Consider the following 22,659-nt stretch of genomic DNA (forward strand, 5'->3'; position numbering starts at 1 on the left):
TTCTGCTATATCAGAGCTATTTGAAATCTATCCCTAAAAGGGTATATAATATTCAAGGTGCACATTGGGTCATTCAGAATAACTTCACACACACCCGCTACTGTGTATTTCCAAGTCTAATTCTGGCACTAAACCCATACCTGTCACCCAGCGCCTAAATACTAGGCCTCAAATTTATATCCCGCTAAATCTGTCCTTAGTGCTGTAGCTGGGCGAGTTATTTAGTGTCCGTTCAAGCACATTTCTTGTTCTGGGTTGAAATACAATTCCCAATTTAGCAATTTCATAATTTAGTGGTTTCTGCTATATCAGAGCTATTTGAAATCTATCCCTAAAAGGGTATATAATATTCAAGGTGCACATTGGGTCATTCAGAATAACTTCACACACACCCGCTACTGTGTATTTCCAAGTCTAATTCTGGCACTAAACCCATACCTGTCACCCAGCGCCTAAATACTAGGCCTCAAATTTATATCCCGCTAAATCTGTCCTTAGTGCTGTAGCTGGGCGAGTTATTTAGTGTCCGTTCAAGCACATTTCTTGTTCTGGGTTGAAATACAATTCCCAATTTAGCAATTTCATAATTTAGTGGTTTCTGCTATATCAGAGCTATTTGAAATCTATCCCTAAAAGGGTATATAATATTCAAGGTGCACATTGGGTCATTCAGAATAACTTCACACACACCCGCTACTGTGTATTTCCAAGTCTAATTCTGGCACTAAACCCATACCTGTCACCCAGCGCCTAAATACTAGGCCTCAAATTTATATCCCGCTAAATCTGTCCTTAGTGCTGTAGCTGGGCGAGTTATTTAGTGTCCGTTCAAGCACATTTCTTGTTCTGGGTTGAAATACAATTCCCAATTTAGCAATTTCATAATTTAGTGGTTTCTGCTATATCAGAGCTATTTGAAATCTATCCCTAAAAGGGTATATAATATTCAAGGTGCACATTGGGTCATTCAGAATAACTTCACACACACCCGCTACTGTGTATTTCCAAGTCTAATTCTGGCACTAAACCCATACCTGTCACCCAGCGCCTAAATACTAGGCCTCAAATTTATATCCCGCTAAATCTGTCCCTAGTGCTGTAGCTGGGCGAGTTATTTAGTGTCCGTTCAAGCACATTTCTTGTTCTGGGTTGAAATACAATTCCCAATTTAGCAATTTCATAATTTAGTGGTTTCTGCTATATCAGAGCTATTTGAAATCTATCCCTAAAAGGGTATATAATATTCAAGGTGCACATAGGGTCATTCAGAATAACTTCACACACCCGCTACTGTGCATTTCCAAATCTAATTCTGTCACTAAACCCATACCTGTCACCCAGCGCCTAAATACTAGGCCTCAAATTTATATCCCGCTAAATCTGTCCCTAGTGCTGTAGCTGGGCGAGTTATTTAGTGTCCGTTCAAGCACATTTCTTGTTCTGGGTTGAAATACAATTCCCAATTTAGCAATTTCATAATTTAGTGGTTTCTGCTATATCAGAGCTATTTGAAATCTATCCCTAAAAGGGTATATAATATTCAAGGTGCACATAGGGTCATTCAGAATAACTTCACACACCCGCTACTGTGCATTTCCAAATCTAATTCTGTCACTAAACCCATACCTGTCACCCAGCGCCTAAATACTAGGCCTCAAATTTATATCCCGCTAAATCTCTCGTTACCGCTGTCCTGTTGTGGCTGGGAAAGTTATTTAGTGTCCGTCAAAGCACATTTTTTGTTCTGGGTTGAAATACAATTCCCAATTTAGCAATTTCATAATTTAGTCGTTTCTGCTATATCAGAGCTATTTGAAATCTATCCCTAAAAGGGTAGATCATATTGAAGGTGCACATAGGGTCATTCAGAATAACTTCACACACACGCTTCTGTGCATTTCCAAGTCTAATTCTGTCACTAAATCCATACCGGTCACCCAGCGCCTAAATACTAGGCCTCAAATTTATATCCCGCTGAATTTGAATACAATACATTGGGCCAAATAATATATTTGTTGTTGTGGTGAACCATAACAATGAGAAAAACATCTAGTAAGGGACGCGGACGTGGACATGGTCGTGGTGGTGTTAGTGGACCCTCTGGTGCTGGGAGAGGACGTGGCCGTTCTGCCACATCCACACGTCCTAGTGTACCAACTACCTCAGGTCCCAGTAGCCGCCAGAATTTACAGCGATATATGGTGGGGCCCAATGCCGTTCTAAGGATGGTAAGGCCTGAGCAGGTACAGGCATTAGTCAATTGGGTGGCCGACAGTGGATCCAGCACGTTCACATTATCTCCCACCCAGTCTTCTGCAGAAAGCGCACAGATGGCGCCTGAAAACCAACCCCATCAGTCTGTCACATCACCCCCATGCATACCAGGGAAACTGTCTCAGCCTCAAGTTATGCAGCAGTCTCTTATGCTGTTTGAAGACTCCGCTGGCAGGGTTTCCCAAGGGCATCCACCTAGCCCTTCCCCAGCGGTGAAAGACATAGAATGCACTGACGCACAACCACTTATGTTTCCTGATGATGAGGACATGGGAATACCACCTCAGCATGTCTCTGATGATGACGAAACACAGGTGCCAACTGCTGCGTCTTTCTGCAGTGTGCAGACTGAACAGGAGGTCAGGGATCAAGACTGGGTGGAAGACGATGCAGGGGACGATGAGGTCCTAGACCCCACATGGAATGAAGGTCGTGCCACTGACTTTCACAGTTCGGAGGAAGAGGCAGTGGTGAGACCGAGCCAACAGCGTAGCAAAAGAGGGAGCAGTGGGCAAAAGCAGAACACCCGCCGCCAAGAGACTCCGCCTGCTACTGACCGCCGCCATCTGGGACCGAGCACCCCAAAGGCAGCTTCAAGGAGTTCCCTGGCATGGCACTTCTTCAAACAATGTGCTGACGACAAGACCCGAGTGGTTTGCACGCTGTGCCATCAGAGCCTGAAGCGAGGCATTAACGTTCTGAACCTGAGCACAACCTGCATGACCAGGCACCTGCATGCAAAGCATGAACTGCAGTGGAGTAAACACCTTAAAACCAAGGAAGTCACTCAGGCTCCCCCTGCTACCTCTTCTGCTGCTGCCGCCTCGGCCTATTCTGCTGCTGCCGCCTCGGCCTCTTCCTCCGCCTCTGGAGGAACGTTGGCACCTGCCGCCCAGCAAACAGGGGATGTACCACCAACACCACCACCACCACCTCCGTCACCAAGCGTCTCAACCATGTCACACGCCAGCGTTCAGCTCTCCATCTCACAAACATTTGATAGAAAGCGTAAATTCCCACCTAGCCACCCTCGATCCCTGGCCCTGAATGCCAGCATTTCTAAACTACTGGCCTATGAAATGCTGTCATTTAGGCTGGTGGACACAGACAGCTTCAAACAGCTCATGTCGCTTGCTGTCCCACAGTATGTTGTTCCCAGCCGGCACTACTTCTCCAAGAGAGCCGTGCCTTCCCTGCACAACCAAGTATCCGATAAAATCAAGTGTGCACTGCGCAACGCCATCTGTGGCAAGGTCCACCTAACCACAGATACGTGGACCAGTAAGCACGGCCAGGGACGCTATATCTCCCTAACTGCACACTGGGTAAATGTAGTGGCAGCTGGGCCCCAGGCGGAGAGCTGTTTGGCGCACGTCCTTCCGCCGCCAAGGATCGCAGGGCAACATTCTTTGCCTCCTGTTGCCACCTCCTCCTTCTCGGCTTCCTCCTCCTCTTCTTCCACCTGCTCATCCAGTCAGCCACACACCTTCACCACCAACTTCAGCACAGCCCGGGGTAAACGTCAGCAGGCCATTCTGAAACTCATATGTTTGGGGGACAGGCCCCACACCGCACAGGAGTTGTGGCGGGGTATAGAACAACAGACCGACGAGTGGTTGCTGCCGGTGAGCCTCAAGCCCGGCCTGGTGGTGTGTGATAATGGGCGAAATCTCGTTGCAGCTCTGGGACTAGCCAATTTGACGCACATCCCTTGCTTGGCGCATGTGCTGAATTTGGTGGTGCAGAAGTTCATTCACAACTACCCCGACATGTCAGAGCTGCTGCATAAAGTGCGGGCCGTCTGTTCGCGCTTCCGGCGTTCACATCCTGCTGCTGCTCGCCTGTCTGCGCTACAGCGTAACTTCGGCCTTCCCGCTCACCGCCTCATATGCGACGTGCCCACCAGGTGGAACTCCACCTTGCACATGCTGGACAGACTGTGCGAGCAGCAGCAGGCCATAGTGGAGTTTCAGCTGCAGCACGCACGGGTCAGTCGCACTACAGAACAGCACCACTTCACCACCAATGACTGGGCCTCCATGCGAGACCTGTGTGCCCTGTTGCGCTGTTTCGAGTACTCCACCAACATGGCCAGTGGCGATGACACCGTTATCAGCGTTACAATACCACTTCTATGTCTCCTTGAGAAAACACTTAGGGCGATGATGGAAGAGGAGGTGGCCCAGGAGGAGGAGGAGGAGGAGGAGGAAGAGGGGTCATTTTTAGCACTTTCAGGCCAGTCTCTTCGAAGTGACTCAGAGGGAGGTTTTTGGCAACAGCAGAGGCCAGGTACAAATGTGGCCAGCCAGGGCCCACTACTGGAGGACGAGGAGGACGAGGATGAGGAGGAGGTGGAGGAGGATGAGGATGAAGCATGGTCACAGCGGGGTGGCACCCAACGCAGCTCGGGTCCATCACTGGTGCGTGGCTGGGGGGAAAGGCAGGACGATGACGATACGCCTCCCACAGAGGACAGCTTGTCCTTACCCCTGGGCAGCCTGGCACACATGAGCGACTACATGCTGCAGTGCCTGCGCAACGACAGCAGAGTTGCCCACATTTTAACCTGTGCGGACTACTGGGTTGCCACCCTGCTGGATCCACGCTACAAAGACAATGTGCCCACCTTACTTCCTGCACTGGAGCGTGATAGGAAGATGCGCGAGTACAAGCGCACGTTGGTAGACGCGCTACTGAGAGCATTCCCAAATGTCACAGGGGAACAAGTGGAAGCCCAAGGCCAAGGCAGAGGAGGAGCAAGAGGTCGCCAAGGCAGCTGTGTCACGGCCAGCTCCTCTGAGGGCAGGGTTAGCATGGCAGAGATGTGGAAAACTTTTGTCAACACGCCACAGCTAACTGCACCACCACCTGATACGCAACGTGTTAGCAGGAGGCAACATTTCACTAACATGGTGGAACAGTACGTGTGCACACCCCTCCACGTACTGACTGATGGTTCGGCCCCATTCAACTTCTGGGTCTCTAAATTGTCCACGTGGCCAGAGCTAGCCTTTTATGCCTTGGAGGTGCTGGCCTGCCCGGCAGCCAGCGTTTTGTCTGAACGTGTATTCAGCACGGCAGGGGGCGTCATTACAGACAAACGCAGCCGCCTGTCTACAGCCAATGTGGACAAGCTGACGTTCATAAAAATGAACCAGGCATGGATCCCACAGGACCTGTCCGTCCCTTGTCCAGATTAGACATTAACTACCTCCCCATAACCATATATTATTGGACTCCAGGGCACTTCCTCATTCAATCCTATTTTTATTTTCATTTTACCATTATATTGCGAGGCTACCCAAAGTTGAATGAACCTCTCCTCTGCCTGTGTGCTAGGCCTAAATATATGCCAATGGACTGTTGCAGTGGTGGCTGACGTGAAGCCTCATTCTCTGCTATGACATGCAGACTGATTCTCTGCTGACATGAAGACAGATTCTCTGTTACGGGACCTCCCTCCTCTGCCTGGGTGCTGGGCCTAAATATATGCCAATGGACTGTTGCAGTGGTGGCTGACATGAAGCCTGATTCTCTGCTATGACATGCAGACTAATTCTCTGCTGACATGAAGCCAGATTGTCTGTTACGGGACCTCTCTCCTCTGCCTGGGTGCTGGGCCTAAATTTATGACAATGGACTGTTGCAGTGGTGGCTGACGTGAAGCCTGATTCTCTGCTATGACATGCAGACTGATTCTCTGCTGACATGAAGCCAGATTGTCTGTTACGGGACCTCTCTGCTCTGCCTGTGTGCTAGGCCTAAATATATGCCAATGGACTGTTGCAGTGGTGGCTGACGTGAAGCCTGATTCTCTGCTATGACATGCAGACTGATTCTCTGCTGACATGAAGCCAGATTGTCTGTTACGGGACCTCTCTGCTCTGCCTGTGTGCTAGGCCTAAATATATGCCAATGGACTGTTGCAGTGGTGGGTGACGTGAAGCCTCATTCTCTGCTATGACATGCAGACTGATTCTCTGCTGACATGAAGACAGATTCTCTGTTACGGGACCTCCCTCCTCTGCCTGGGTGCTGGGCCTAAATATATGCCAATGGACTGTTGCAGTGGTGGCTGACATGAAGCCTGATTCTCTGCTATGACATGCAGACTAATTCTCTGCTGACATGAAGCCAGATTGTCTGTTACGGGACCTCTCTCCTCTGCCTGGGTGCTGGGCCTAAATTTATGACAATGGACTGTTGCAGTGGTGGCTGACGTGAAGCCTGATTCTCTGCTATGACATGCAGACTGATTCTCTGCTGACATGAAGCCAGATTGTCTGTTACGGGACCTCTCTGCTCTGCCTGTGTGCTAGGCCTAAATATATGCCAATGGACTGTTGCAGTGGTGGCTGACGTGAAGCCTCATTCTCTGCTATGACATGCAGACTGATTCTCTGCTGACATGAAGCCAGATTGTCTGTTACGGGACCTCTCTGCTCTGCCTGTGTGCTAGGCCTAAATATATGCCAATGGACTGTTGCAGTGGTGGGTGACGTGAAGCCTCATTCTCTGCTATGACATGCAGACTGATTCTCTGCTGACATGAAGCCAGATTCTCTGTTACGGGACCTCTCTCCTCTGCCTGTGTGTGTGCTGGGCCTAAATATATGCCAATGGACTGTTGCAGTGGTGGCTGACGTGAAGCCTGATTCTCTGCTATGACATGCAGACTGATTCTCTGCTGACATGAAGCCAGATTGTCTGTTACGGGACCTCTCTCCTCTGCCTGTGTGTGTGCTGGGCCTAAATATATGCCAATGGACTGTTGCAGTGGTGGCTGACGTGAAGCCTCATTCTCTGCTATGACATGCAGACTAATTCTCTGCTGACATGAAGACAGATTCTCTGTTACGGGACCTCTCTCCTCTGCCTGGGTGCCGGGGCCTAAATATCTGAGAATGGACTGTTCCAGTGGTGGGTGACGGGAAGCCAGATTCTCTGCTATGGAACCTCTCTCCAATTGATTTTGGTTAATTTTTATTTATTTAATTTTTATTTTAATTCATTTCCCTATCCACATTTGTTTGCAGGGGATTTACCTACATGTTGCTGCCTTTTGCAGCCCTCTAGCTCTTTCCTGGGCTGTTTTACAGCCTTTTTAGTGCCGAAAAGTTCGGGTCCCCATTGACTTCAATGGGGTTCGGGTTCGGGACGAAGTTCGGATCGGGTTCGGATCCCGAACCCGAACATTTCCGGGATGTTCGGCCGAACTTCTCGAACCCGAACATCCAGGTGTTCGCTCAACTCTATTAATAACTAAACAATTAAATAATACTCATATTGCATTGTCTACTTACCACCAGAACAATAAGATGATCTGGTCTCTGGCTGCAGTCTGGCTTATGGTCTGGCTCTGCGGACTCCCTTGTCACTCTCTTCTCCCCCCCTCCCTTGTCACTCTCTTCTCCCCCCCTCCCTTGTCACTCTCTTCTCCCCCCCTCCCTTGTCACTCTCTTCTCCGCCCTCCCTTGTCACTCTCTTCTCCCCCCCTCCCTTGTCACTCTCTTCTCCCCCCTCCCTTGTCACTCTCTTCTCCCCCCTCCTTTGTCACTCTCTTCTCCCCCCTCCCTTGTCACTCTCTTCTCCCCCCTCCCTTGTCACTCTCTTCTCCCCCTCCCTTGTCACTCTCTTCTCCCCCCTCCCTTGTCACTCTCTTCTCCCCCCTCCCTTGTCACTCTCTTCTCCCCCCTCCCTTGTCACTCTCTTCTCCCCCCTCCCTTGTCACTCTCTTCTCCCCCTCCCTTGTCACTCTCTTCTCCCCCCTCCCTTGTCACTCTCTTCTCCCCCCCTTGTCACTCTCTTCTCCCCCCTCCCTTGTCACTCTCTTCTCCCCCCTCCCTTGTCACTCTCTTCTCCCCCCTCCCTTGTCACTCTCTTCTCCCCCTCCCTTGTCACTCTCTTCTCCCCCCCTTGTCACTCTCTTCTCCCCCCTCCCTTGTCACTCTCTTCTCCCCCCTCCCTTGTCACTCTCTTCTCCCCCCTCCCTTGTCACTCTCTTTCTACTCCCCCCACCCCCTTGTCACTCTCATTCTACTCCCCCCACCCCCCTTGTCACTCTCATTCTACTCCCCCCACCCCCCTTGTCAATCTCATTCTACACCCCCCACCCCCTTGTCACTCTCATTCTACTCCCCCCACCTACCTTGTCACTCTCATTCTACTCCCCCCCCCCACCTTGTCACTCTCATTCTACTCCCCCCCGTCACTCACATTTCCTCCCCCTTGTCAATGTCACCTCTAATGTAGCGTGGCCGAGCTCTGTTCGCTCCGCGGTACAGGAGCTTTTGTTTCCTGTACCCGGCTGACAGGAAGTGCTCACTTAGTGTGCACTTCCTTTCAGTCCGGCCGGGTACAGGAAACAAATGCTCCTGTACCCCGGGCCGGACCGAACAGAGCTCGGCCACGCTACATTAACAACTCAGCAGCCCGCAGCGCGGTCAAGCTGCGCAGCACTGAGCCGGCCGCTCAGGAGGCTCAGCATGAGGGGCGCCGCCGGCCGCCCGAACCTTTACCTACATAACCAATTTTTTTTTTTTTTACCTCAACGGGCACCCCCTGCTTCTGACAGCGCCCCGGGCGGCAGCCCGTCCCGCCCGCCCCTAGAAACGGCCCCGGGTACTGTCACTCCACAGGTGGATGAAGAGGCCGAGACTGCAGCAGAAGAGGAAGCAGGTGGAGCCAGAGACCTTTCTTGTTTTTTGAGTTGTCTACTCTACTTTAGCTCGTGCTTTGCATTTAAATGCCTGGTCATGCAGGTTGTGCTCAGGTTGAGAACGTTTATGCCTTGCTTCAGGCTCTGATTGCACAGCGTGCAAACCACTCGTGTCTTGTCGTCAGCACATTGTCTGAAGAACTGCCACGTCAGGGAACTCCTTGGAGCTGGCTTTGGTGTGCTCGGTCCCTTGCTGCGGTGGGCAGTGTCAGGAGTACTGTCTAGAGGACGGCTGCTCCGCTTTTGCACCCTGCTCCCTCTTCTGCTGTGCGGGTGGCTCTGTGCGACCACCGCCTCTTCCTCTGAAATACATAGGTCACTCGCATGACCTTGATTCCATGTGGGGTGGAGGAGAATGAGTCCTCGACCATCATCTTCCACCCAGTCTTCAGCCCTGACTTCCTTGTCGGTCTGCACACTTTCAAAAGCCTGAGCAGTTGGCACCTGTGTTTCGTCATCATCCGAGACGTGCTGCGATGGTCCTTCCATGTATTCATCTTGAAAGATAAGTGGTTGGGCATCGGTGCACTCAATTTCTTCCACTTCTGGGGCAGAGCTGGGAAACCCTGCTAACAGAGTCATCAAAATGCAGAAGAGACTTCGGGCTCAGACTGCTTGGCTGATTTGCAAGGGGGTGAGGTGAAAGACTGATGGACATCAGCTGCAGGTGCCAACTGTGGTCCTTCAGCAGAAAACTGGGTGGGAGACAATGTGAAGGAACTGGATCCACTTTCAGCAACCCAATCTACTATCGCCTGTACTTGTTCTGGCCTCACCATTCGTAGAGCAGCATTAGGCCCGACCAAATACCGCTGCAGGTTTTGTTGCCTACTCGCACCTGAGGAAGGGGTTTCACTTGTGCGTGTAGCTGGCACAGATTGACCACGTCCTCTCCCTGCAACAGGAGCTCCACCAGCAGCACCATGACCTGGGCCACGGATCTTGCCGTAAATGGGTGTTTAATTAATAGTAGAATAGAACGACAGTATGTAAAGGGTGTATCGCACACGGCCTGAACCAGACTGGGCCTCAATTCAAGATTTTTTTGCCCAAAATGGCTGTATTTCAAATGCCTGAATCAAACTCCTGTATGTAAAGGGTGTATCTCACACGGCCTGAACCAGTGTAAGCCTGAATTCAATATTGGTTCACCAAATGGCTGTATTTCAAATCTCTGAATCAAACTCAATTGTATTAAGGGTGTATCTCACAATGACACCTATTAAGGCTGCCAAATTAACTTTTTGTGCCCAAACGGGTGTTTGTTTAATTACTCAATATGGCAGCAGTATATAACCCAGAAATTTAAAACGTGCTTACGCTGCAAGGCCTGAAATATTGTGCATTTTGCCCCAAAAAGGGTCTTTTAGTAATGAAATAATATAAGCCCTGTATATACAGGGTGTATCTCACAAGGCCTGACCCACTGTAGACCTGAATTCAATATTGGTGCACCAAATGGCGGTATTTCAAATCTCTTAATCTAACCCAAATGAATTAAGGGTGTATCTAACAATAACATCTCCATCAAAGGCTGCCAACTAAATTTTGCCCAAACGAGTGTTTGTTTAACAACTGAATTTGACAGCAGTATATAAGCCTGTAATTTCACACGTGCTGATGCTGCAAGGCCTGAAAATAGCGGTCTTTGGCAAAAAAGTGTGTTTTTAAAACCCCAGAAAATGATGGGTGTATTTCTAGCTTAAATTGCACACTGAATAATCCAGATGTTGTAGATTGCCCAAAAAGTTTTTTTTATTTTTTCTGTAATAGAATATGAAAGCTCTATACAGTATATTAAACTTGAATTTAACACTTGCAGATCTAGAAAATACTGCTTTTTGTCAAAAAAGTGTGTTTTTAAAACCCCGGGAAATGATGGGTGTATTTCTAGCTTAAATTGCACACTGACTAATCCAGATGTTGTAGATTGCCCAAAAAGTTTTTATTTATTTTTTTGTAATAGAATATGAAAGCTCTATACAGTATATTAAACTTGAATTTAACACTTGCAGATCTAGAAAATACTGCTTTTTGTAAAAAAAAGTGTGTTTTTAAAACCCCGGGAAATGATGGGTGTATTTCTAGCTTAAATTGCACACTGACTAATCCAGATGTTTTATATTGCCAAAAAAGTGTTTTTCTGGTAACAGAATATGAAAGCTGTATACATTAAACTTGAATTTAACACTTGTAGATCAGGAAAATGCTGTTTTTTGGCAAAAAGGTGTGTTTTTAAAACCCCAGAAAATGATGGCTGTATTTCTAGCTTAAATTGCACACTGACTAATCCAGATGTTGTATATTGACCAAAAAAATTGTGATTTACAATGTCCCAAAAGCACATATGCAGTGCTGGTGCACTGAGCTTGCATAAAATGTCCGCCGCCGCCCACCTAACTAACAGACGTATAAAAGTTGTTGTTTTTTTGGGGTCAATGGGCTCAGGGCAGGGTAAAACGATTGTGCCCTGCACCCACACAACTATTTCTATGTAGATCGCTGAGTTAGATTCTCTCCTATTCTCTCCCTGAAATCACCAGTTCAGCAGCATCCTCTCCCTACACTTGCAAGAGCAGAGTGACGTGCAGCGCTACGTGACTCAAGCTTATATAGAGCCTGGGCCACATGCTGCTCTGGCCAATCACAGCCATGCCATTAGTAGGCATGGCTGTGATGGCTTCTAAGGTCAGACAGTTAACCGCTTGTTGATTGGCTGCTCTGCAGCCTTTCAAAAAGCGCCAAGAAAGTGCCAAACCCAAACTTTTACTGTTCGGGTTCGCTCAAACCTAATTATAAGGTATGCTGACTGTTATCTGTCTCATGGATAGATTGTTGTCTTGCACATACCTGGCTTTCGGCATATAGCCTCTGTGTGGTTGTCTATTGTATGTCATAAGTAACGGGAGTTCAAGATGCATCCAGCCATTCTCCTAATGCTGTTTCCAAACCATTTTGATGGGGTTTCCATCAATTTCTAATCTTTTTCTGTGAACCAGACACCCTCTCTTCTTCAGGACAGGCGGAACCCGGTTTGATGCTCGGGTCTCCCATTGACTTTCATTGTATTAAATTGTACTCGAGCGCATGCAGTATTTGGCTGAACACTGAGATGTGCTGAGCATAGCAATGCTCTCTGAACACTACTGGACACTACTGGAGACTGCTATATCTCTTTCTATATGCATTGTTAGAGGCCTGAGAGAAAGATCTAGAGGCCCCCACTTCCAGGACATACTATCACATGATATATCATACTCCTCTGACACTTTGGGTGAAGATACTCCTGAGTTTAGGTCTGGGGGCGAACCCATGTAGTTAGGGGGAGCTACTCCTGGATCGGCATTTAAGCATAATTGTCATAAGAAGAGAGTGTGTTTTTTTCTGCAGACAGGAGGGACATTTTATCAGAGTATGTCCATTTGTGTTTGACTAGTAGTACCAAATTTCTCCTGACTGCTGAGGTGGGGCTAAAGTGAAAAACTGTGGGGTTTGAGGTGCTTATCGACAGCGGGGCAGGGGTGAACCTGATTGATGCTCAGTTTGTCCATATGCACGGGTTGTCAATGAGTGCATTAGAGAAAAATATTTCCATTTTTGCTATTGATTCTGCACCTCTAGCTCAATAGTGTTTATCACAAGTGATGCATGATATCAGATTAAGAACGGATGACTTTCATCAGGAATTTATCTCGTGTTTTGTGTTGGAGGGCCTCCCTGCTCCGGTGGTTTTGGGCTTGCCGTGGTTGAGCAAGTTATGTGGTTAGACCCAGATCCAAAGGTTAAAACTCGGGTATTATATGAGTCACATTGGGCAATGTGTGGCATATAGTATGTGCTGTGCCACTATATCATAGGTGCCCAATGGAAATTAGGCCTCTGGACAAAAGACTACACAGCCAAACTGTGTAGTTCACTGTGACTACATAGGTTCAGCACTGATTTTGTGCTAAAAACCTATTATTTACTTTTTGATGCTAAATACATTAAAGGCCCAATGTGTGTTAAATAGAACAGGTTCTCTAGACATCTATGTAGAATCAGCTGACTAGGGTGTAAAAGGAGTGCACTTCTTCTTGGCGCTAACATTGACCTTCAGTTTTTTTTTCAGTTTTAGCCCCGTGACTGCCCAAATAAGTGAAGTGTGCAGTGATTCTAAGGCCCCTTTCACACAGGCGAGTATTCCGCGCGGATGTGATGCGTGAGTTGAACGCATTGCACCCGTACTGAATCCCGACCCATTAATTTCTATGGGGCTGTGCACATGAGCGGTGATTTTCATGCATCACTTGTGCGTCACGTGAAAATCGCAGCATGCTCTATATTCTGCATTTTTCACGTAACACAGGCCCCATAGAAATGAATGGGGTTGCGGGAAAATCGCAAGCATCCGCAAGCAAGTGTGGATGCGGTGCGATTTTCACGCACGGTTGCTAGGAGACGATCGGGATGGAGACCTGATCATTATTATTTTCCCTTATAACATGGTTATAAGGGAAAATAATAGCATTCTGAATACAGAATGTATAGCAAAATAGCGCTGGAGGGGTTAAAAAAAATAATAATAATAATTTAACTCACTTTAATCCACTTGATCGCGCAGCCGGCATCTCCTTCTCTCTTCATCTTAGCTGTTTGCAGTAACAGGACCTGTGGTGACATCACTCCGGTCATCACATGATCCATCACCATGTAAAAGATCATGTGATGGATCATGTGATGACCGAAGTGACATCACCACAGGTCCTGTTACTGCACACAGCTAAGATGAAGACAGAAGGAGATGCCGGCCGTGCGATCAAGTGGATTAAGGTGAGTTAAATTCTTATTTTTTATTTTTTTTAACCCCTCCAGCGCTATTGTACTATGCATTCTGTATTCAGAATGCTATTATTTTCCATCATCCATGTTCGCAATCAAATGTTCACGAACCGCGCTTTCGCGGCGTGCCCTATTCACTTTAATGGCAGGCAAACTTGAAAAACCTTCAGGTCATATTTGCAGCCAGCAAACACTTACTAAAAGTACATAAATAGTCCCACAACATGGACAGTGATATACCAGAGGTGGTTCATCGGCAAAAATTCCCACAAAAAAATATGTATTTTAATCAGGGGCCATTTATATGACATTGTCTGTCACTAGTAGAGGCCTAAGCACGGCAAGCAGGCTTCCCCAGAAGTATCTTGCTGGATGAGTAGCCAATACCACTCTTGCATCAATCTTGACAGGATTCGGCTCCAGGTGGAGAGCTTTTTTTTTTTTTATGCTTTCACCACTTTGTTGAATAAACAGAAGACTGGCTGATTCTCTGAACATTTAATTTTTATTATTACAGTTATTAAATATTTTAACATTAATTTTATTAAACCAAAACTTGACTAAAAATATAAGAAAGTATACTTAAATTTGCCAAAAAAGGCCTAATAACTCAGGTATGAACTCTGCCTTATAGGTCGAGCTTAGCGTCAAGTAGAAGTGCACTCCTTTTACACCCTCGTCAGCTGATTCTACATACACTCACCTAAAGAATTATTAGGAACACCATACTAATACGGTGTTGGACCCACTTTTGCCTTCAGAACTGCCTTAATTCTACGTGGCATTGATTCAACAAGGTGCTGATAGCATTCTTTAGAAATGTTGGCCCATATTGATAGGATAGCATCTTGCAGTTGATGGAGATTTGAGGGATGCACATCCAGGGCACAAAGCTCCCGTTCCACCTCATCCCAAAGATGCTCTATTGGTTTGAGATCTGGTGACTGTGGGGGCCATTTTAGTACAGTGAACTAATTGTCATGTTCAAGAAACCAATTTGAAATGATTCGAGCTTTGTGAAATGGTGCATTATCCTGCTGGAAGTAGCCATCAGAGGATGGGTACATGGTGGTCATGAAGGGATGGACATGGTCAGAAACAATGCTCAGGTAGCCCGTGGCATTTAAACGATGGCCAATTGGCACTAAGGGGCCTAAAGTGTGCCCAGAAAACATCCCCCACACCATTACACCACCACCAGCCTGCACAGTGGTAACAAGGCATGATGGATACATGTTCTCATTCTGTTTACGCCAAATTTGGACTCTACCATTTGAATGTCTCAACAGAAATCGAGACTCATCAGACCAGGCAACATTTTCCAGTCTTCAACAGTCCAATTTTGGTGAGCTTGTGCAAATTGTAGCCTCTTTTTCCTATTTGTAGTGGAGATGAGTGGTACTGGGTGGGGTCTTCTGCTGTTGTAGCCCACCTTTCTTTCCCATTCTGACATTCAGTTTGGAGTTCAGGAGATTGTCTTGACGAGGACCACAACCCTAGATGCATTGAAGCAACTGCCATTTGATTGGTTGACTAGATAATCACATTAATGAGAAATAGAACCAGTGTTCCTAATAATTCTTTAGGTGAGTGTATATATATATTTTTTTTTTATCTAGTTTTATATATATCTACATACGTCCTTAGGCTTATTGCAAGTCTATCACCAAGGACCCTCCCCTTTTCCACACCTCTCGCCCATTAAATACAAACACTCCCGCCTTGAGGCGCACTTCCGGTTCTGGTGCGCTCCACGGTGGAGCGCACCGGAAGTCCGGTATGCGTTCCACCGTGGACACTGTAAGAGAGACACATACCTATAGGAGCACCCGGGACTTCAGGTTTGGGTGCGCTCCACGGTGGAGCAGGCCGGAAGTCCGGTATGCGTTCCACTGTGGGCGCACTATGAAAGAGGGACACATACTTATTTGAACACCTGTAAGTGGTGAGGACGTACCCCCCACCAGCCCCACATTTATGTACAAGCAACCTATTTACCCTATATTTTACCTTTTCATTAAACTAATGATTATGAGACAAAGAGGTCGTCACTTCCGATGCGTTCCACAGGGGAACGCATGCAGACACCGGAAGTGACGGAATTTGAAGCCGTTTTTGTCGATCTTTTTGCTGTTTCTCATGCTATTTAAACCCCATTTCATTGTATGATGAATGTATATGCTCCTGATGAAGGGGACCCACTTAGAGGCCCCGAAATGCGTCGAGCTGCTCACTCCCCCAACCCTGGCTTTTGGAATAAAAGAAAGAACAAGGACTTGAGAGTGATCTTTGTTCGTTTCTAAGATTCTACTGGCGATCCAGGCGCAGAAGGTGTAATGTGGGTGTCTTGAGCTTTATCCCACATTACCCTCCTGGGTGAAGTGAGTCACTGAAATTTTGATTTTATATCTCAATTTTACATTTGCGATTTTATACTTGCAATTTACCATTGCTTTTACTATTTGTCTATCATTTATTAACTAAACCTGAGTTTTATCTATACCTAACAACATAAGCTGCTATCTTTGGGTTATATGCCCCCACAATCCTAGATACTAGGGATATTGATGCCTCCCTGTGGTCCTTTTTTAGTGTCCCCACGCTACCCCACTCCTTTCTTTCCAATCACCCACCTTGAGGGAATCAAGGTGGGTTGAGACCATTGGCAGCCTGCCCTTACCTGTTCCACTATCTTCGTTTTACACTTTTTTCCCAATATTCAGGTGAAATCAAAGGATACTTATTCTGCCCCACCTTTGGCGCCCTGCGAAGTTACCGCTGGACCATCGTTCTGAAGGCCCAGTGACTAACCTTCTTATTTTCCTTTTCCTGTCTCTGACTTCCTGCTCATCGACCAGGAGAATGTCGTCCTCGGTCTCCTCCCTCCAGCCACGGACAACACCAGGGATCCCCAAAAAGTTTAAAGCCTCCTCTTCTTGCTCCTCATCCTCCTCCCCCCAGGCACCATCCTCCTCTGAATCCTCTTCATTCAGCATTGCAACTTTATCATCTTCCAGTTCCTGCTCCTTGACGGCTTGATCAATGACGCTATGCAACGCACACTCCAGAAAGAAGGAGTAAGGTACGATGTCACTGATGGCTCCCTCGCTGCGACTGACCAGTTTGGTAATTTCATCAAATGGCCGCATAAATCTGCATGCGTCGCGCAGCCACTGGCGAGGTGAAAAGAAACCAAGCTCCCCAGAACCTGTCCTGCCGTAGAGTACAGCTAGTCGTTAATAGCATGTTCCTGCTGGAGCAGCCTATCAAGCATATACAAGGTGGAGTTCCAGCATGTCGGGCAGTCACAAATCAGTCGTCTGACGGGCAAGTGGTGTAGCTGTGCAAGATTTTCTAAAATGGCCAGAGATTTTCCTGGCCTGCAGGAAGACATCCTGGGTATTTGGCAACGAATTGCTGCATGATTGAGATCAGGACGTATGCCATTTACGCACATGTGTCATTTTGCCCTGATCAGCGCGCTCAGCTAAAATGGCAGTGTTGTCACACACCACTTTACCAGCTGTCAAATTGAGCGGGGTTAGCCACTGATCAGCCTGTGACTGCAGAGCTGAAAGCAGAGCAGGACCGGTGTGGCTCTTGGCTTCTGTCATGGAACCATGAACCAGACGTACAACAAGAGATAAGTGGAAAATAAGAAGGTTTTATTGAAGAGCAAGCCGTAAGCAAAGTCCGAACGGATGGCTAAACCGAAGCAGGGTCTTGCGGAGACAGAGGTCAGGAACCAGAAGGGTAGTCAGACGAAGCCAGGAACAGGAACCAACGGGGTAGTCAGACGAAGCCGGAATCAGGAACCAACGGGGTAGTCAGACGAAGCCGGAATCAGGAACCAACGGGGTAGTCAGACGAGGCCAGGATCAGGAACCAGAAGCAGCAGCAGTCTTGGAAGCATGTGAACACAGGAGGACCAAGCAAGGAACTGAAGCCACAGACCTCCTATATATGAGCTGGGCATCCAGCTCCTCCCAGTGGGAAGGAGGAGCCGCAGGGTGGGAGGCTACAAGAAAACCCAGAAACCAAGATGGCCACCAGCACATGTCAAACGAAGGGAACAGCAAGGAGGTAAGACCATGACAGTACCTCCCCCTCAAGGGCCCCTCCTCCGCGGAGTAAGGAACGGTTTCTGAGGGAAGCGTGCGTGGAAGGCTCGGAGCAAGACAGGAGCATGGACATCTGCGGAGGGAAACTTCTTGAGAGGAACACAGTGGCACATTTTGGAAAACCGATCCACAATCATGAGAATGACCGTATGGCCTCGGGATGCAGGTAGCCCCACACTGCGGTGACCACGAGAGGATCTCGACCGATCTCCAATCGAAAGTCGGATTATGCTTCTGGAGCCAGGGGTACCCCAAGACCACCGAGTAGTGTGGAGACGAAATAACCTGGAGACAGACCGACTCTCTGTGAACGGCACCAATGGCTATCCCCACTGGAAGGGTCTCATGAGTCACGTGTGGCGGCAGAAGGGGTCTGCCGTCTATCGCCTCAAGAGCCAGTGGGGAACCTCGAGGCTGCAGAGGAATGGAATTGGCGGCAACGAACACTCTATCAATGAACAAACCACCAGCACCAGAGTCCACCAACGCCTGGGTCGTCACCGAGCCCCCGACCCAGGAGAGGACAACCGTGATCAGTGGTTTGTCAACACGGGAAACCGGGGACGAGGAGACTCCACCCAAGATCTGCCCCCGACAGGACCTCAGGTGCGAGCGTTCTCCCGGACGGTTCGGACATGCCAACCGAAAATGCCCACCGAGACCACAGTACATGCATCGGCCCTCGCGTCTCCGGAGTACCCTCTCCCCCTCAGACAGGCGAGCAAACCCCCGCTGCATGGGTTCACCCCCAGACAAGTCATCCCCAGGAGGCGTGGGAGGAGAGGGAGGCACGGGTGGGACAGCAAACGTAGGCGCCAATCTGTTAGGAGACCTCCGCAGGCTCTCCTTAAAGGAAGGTCTCTCCCTGAGTCTGGTGTCAATCAAAATCAGGAAAGAAATAAGAGACTCGAGCTCCACTGGTAGGTCCTTAGCTGCAACCTCATCCTTCAAGGCATCCGAGAGACCATGAGAGAAAGCAGCGACCAGAGCCTCATTATTCCAGCCCACCTCTGCTGCCAGGGTACGAAACTCAATGGCGTATTCAGCTACGGATCGTGAACCCTGTCTGATGGACATAAGGAGCTTCGCAGCAGAGGCAGCACGAGCCGGCACATCGAATACCTTCCGAAGAGAAGCAACAAAACCGGAAAACTCGGCAACCACCGGATTGTTGTTCTCCCATAAAGGGCTGGCCCAGGCCAAGGCCTTGTCCGAGAGCAGCGAGATCAAGAAGCCCACCCTTGATCTCTCAGTAGGAAAGGCATGTGGCAGCAACTCGAAGTAAATGCCCACCTGATTAAGGAAACCTCGGCACTGAGTTGGCTCTCCCCCAAAGCGCTGTGGAAGGGGGGCAGAACCGGTCATACCCTGAAACACCACAGGCGCAGCAACAGGTGTCAGGGTAGACTCTGGCGCAACAACCGGAGCGGCAGTAGGAGCGGGCCCAGGAGCGACAACCGACCCATCGGCAACGGAAGCTAAATGAGCCGTGCGTTCAAGCAGGGTTTGCAACGCCACAGCGAACCGACCCAACAGGTGATCCTGCTGATCAAGTCTGGCAACCAGCGTAGGTAGCGAGGGTGGCCCTGTACCGTCAGAATTCATGGCTTGGTCCTAATGTCATGGAACCATGAACCAGACGTACAACAAGAGATAAGTGGAAAATAAGAAGGTTTTATTGAAGAGCAAGCCGTAAGCAAAGTCCGAACGGATGGCTAAACCGAAGCAGGGTCTTGCGGAGACAGAGGTCAGGAGCCAGAAGGGTAGTCAGACGAAGCCAGGAACAGGAACCAACGGGGTAGTCAGACGAAGCCGGAATCAGGAACCAACGGGGTAGTCAGACGAAGCCGGAATCAGGAACCAACGGGGTAGTCAGACGAGGCCAGGATCAGGAACCAGAAGCAGCAGCAGTCTTGGAAGCATGTGAACACAGGAGGACCAAGCAAGGAACTGAAGCCACAGACCTCCTATATATGAGCTGGGCATCCAGCTCCTCCCAGTGGGAAGGAGGAGCCGCAGGGTGGGAGGCTACAAGAAAACCCAGAAACCAAGATGGCCGCCAGCACATGTCAAACGAAGGGAACAGCAAGGAGGTAAGACCATGACAGCTTCCAGGCACAACAGCCGCAGCACATCTTGGCAACGTCGAACCTGGCACGTCAAATGGGTTCTGGGGAGCTTGAAGGGTGCAGCGGAAGAGGAGGTAGCAGTGGAAAAGGAGGAGTCAGCTGAGGAGGAGACGGAGGATGGAGTAGGAGGAGGAGAAGAGGCAGGCCTGCATGCAATCCGTGGCGGTAACACCAAATCTACAGGTTACATGCTTGACGGCCATCAGAAGGTTCACCCAGTGTGCAGTAAAAGTTATGTACCTTCCCTGCCCTTGTTTGCTAGACCATGTGTCTGTGGTCAGATATATATCGGCACTGACACTGTGTGCCAGAGATATATTAACTTGCCGCTGAACGTGGCCATATAGTTTAGGGATGCCCTTCTGGGAGAAATATTTCCTTCTGAGAACCTTCCATTGCGGTGTGCCAATGTCCACACATTTCCTAAAGGCCTCCGAGCCCACCAATTTATATGGCAGTAGTTGGCATGCTAGCAGTTCCAACAAGCCAGCGGTCAGCCGTTGGGCAAGAGGATTATCCGGCTTCATTTTTTTACGCTCGAACATTTGAGCCACGGAAGCCTGACTTGTGCCAGATGAACGCAACGATGGCACGGTGGAAAGTGGAGTGGAGGACAAATGGGAGGAGAGAGGAGAAATAGAAGGAGAAGAGGCAGGACATGGCACACTGGGAGTGTGGCTTTGTGGGTTCTGACGGCATTGCTCCCACTGGGCTTGGTGATGGGAGGCCAGGTGTCTTCTTAAGGCTGTCGTCCCTGGGTGAGTGTTGGGCTTATTGCGACTTATGAGTTGACAGCACAGGCTGCAGATAGCAACACTATTGTCTGCAGCTGACACTTTTAAAAAAAGCCCACACTGCAGAGCCATGTGCCAGCATCCTGGGAGCACAAGATGTGACCGTGCATGGTGGATGTCTCGCTCCAGATATATTTGCCGTCTGCTTTTTGCCTCCAGTTCTGCCTGCTTCTCCTTCTCCTCCCTATCTGCTGCTCTATCTCTCCCTTTGAACTACCCTCCTCTTCCTCTCTTGTGGGCACTCAGGTGACGTCCATCAACATGCCATTATCATTGTCACCTTCACCACCACTGACATTAGAGATCTCAGAGTAGGCAGCAACAGCGGGGACCACCCTCCTTGGGCTGATCTGGGTACTGTCGTCAGACCGCTGGGTGGCGGCCGTTGTTCTCCCTCTTTCAGTGACAAGAATTTCTGCGCATCGGTAAGGTCTGGGAAAGAAAGCGAAAATAATTCCTCTGACTCGAGTGGAGGGGCTATGGTGGTGGTGGTGGTGTCTTTGGGGGTGCACACAGCACAGAGTGAGGAGGGTGCAGATATAGAGGATGAGGAGGGTGCAGAAGCAGAATGTTGAGTGAGCCACTCAACCAACTCTGGTGTGTACTTTGACATAATCGCACGCACCTTCTCCAACTTCCCACTTAGGCTCAGGCCTGGTGCTCCTGCCTGACCCCTAACACCCTTGCGGAGTGGCCTGCCTCTTACTCTGCCTATTTTAAAAATGACCCTGTGACTCCCTAGAGAAGAGCAGTATTTGTGGAAGCTGGTATATGGCAGGCCTCAGTCAGTTGTTAATTGAAGCTGGTATATCACCCTCAAGCAGTAATTTTGTGGACGTAGGCATATGGAAAACCTCTAACACTATTTTGTGGAAGCTGATATATGGCAGGCCTCAATCAGTATTTTATTGAAGCATACAAATGCACTATAATATACATTATATGTTATAAGTATATCACACCCCTCTTTGTATCACACCTATCAATAGCACAACGTTACCAGTCCTTAAAAGGACTTTTGTGGCCCTATTAGCTAGCATTTGGTGTCCCTAAGTTCCTAATAGCCTGTCCCTGCTCCAAAATGCAACCTCTCCCTACACTGGCAAAACACGTAATGTAAAATGGCTGCCAGATCGGGGTCTGTTATCGGGTTGGGAGTGTGTCCATGTGCTGAAACGTCTCAATTGGCTGTCCTGTCCCACCTGATGGATGTGTCATTGGTCAAAGTTTGGCGTAATGCAAAAGAAAATGGCGCGTGCACACATCGCCATATGTTCGCATGTTCGGCGGATCACGAACGTGCAAACTTCGTCACGAACCGACCACCGGGCAAACTGCAAGGCCATCACTACTCACCAATCACTAGCGTTGTTGTGAGAAATTGACTAGGAGAAAACCATTGGCCACACGGTATTACATCTTGCCATAGACTAAAAGAGTTGTCTAGTCAGTTGCAGATAGAGTAAAAAATTATATTTGCTGTAATCATCCAACCAAGGAGACAAGTCCACCAAATGTGTCATGGCTATGTGAGCTAGGGATTGCACAAGTTGTCATTATTATTGTGATGTGGTTGTTATGAGCTATATGTAAAATATGGTTGATATATTTTCTTTTAAGTTAGTCAAGATATTTTTTTTCTAACTAGTAGTTCAGGTAAGGACATCAGAATCTTAACGTTTGCTGCAAAAGTAAATGTATTTATAACTTATCACAGAAACATTTAACACATAATCCAAAGTGTTTCTTGCAAGCCTGGAGATAACCTTTAAAGTTTTTCTTCTCTTTTGTGTTTTATTCTT

This window comes from Bufo gargarizans, chromosome 2 (genome assembly GCF_014858855.1).
Source record: "Bufo gargarizans isolate SCDJY-AF-19 chromosome 2, ASM1485885v1, whole genome shotgun sequence".
NCBI classification, from domain to species: domain Eukaryota; kingdom Metazoa; phylum Chordata; class Amphibia; order Anura; family Bufonidae; genus Bufo; species Bufo gargarizans.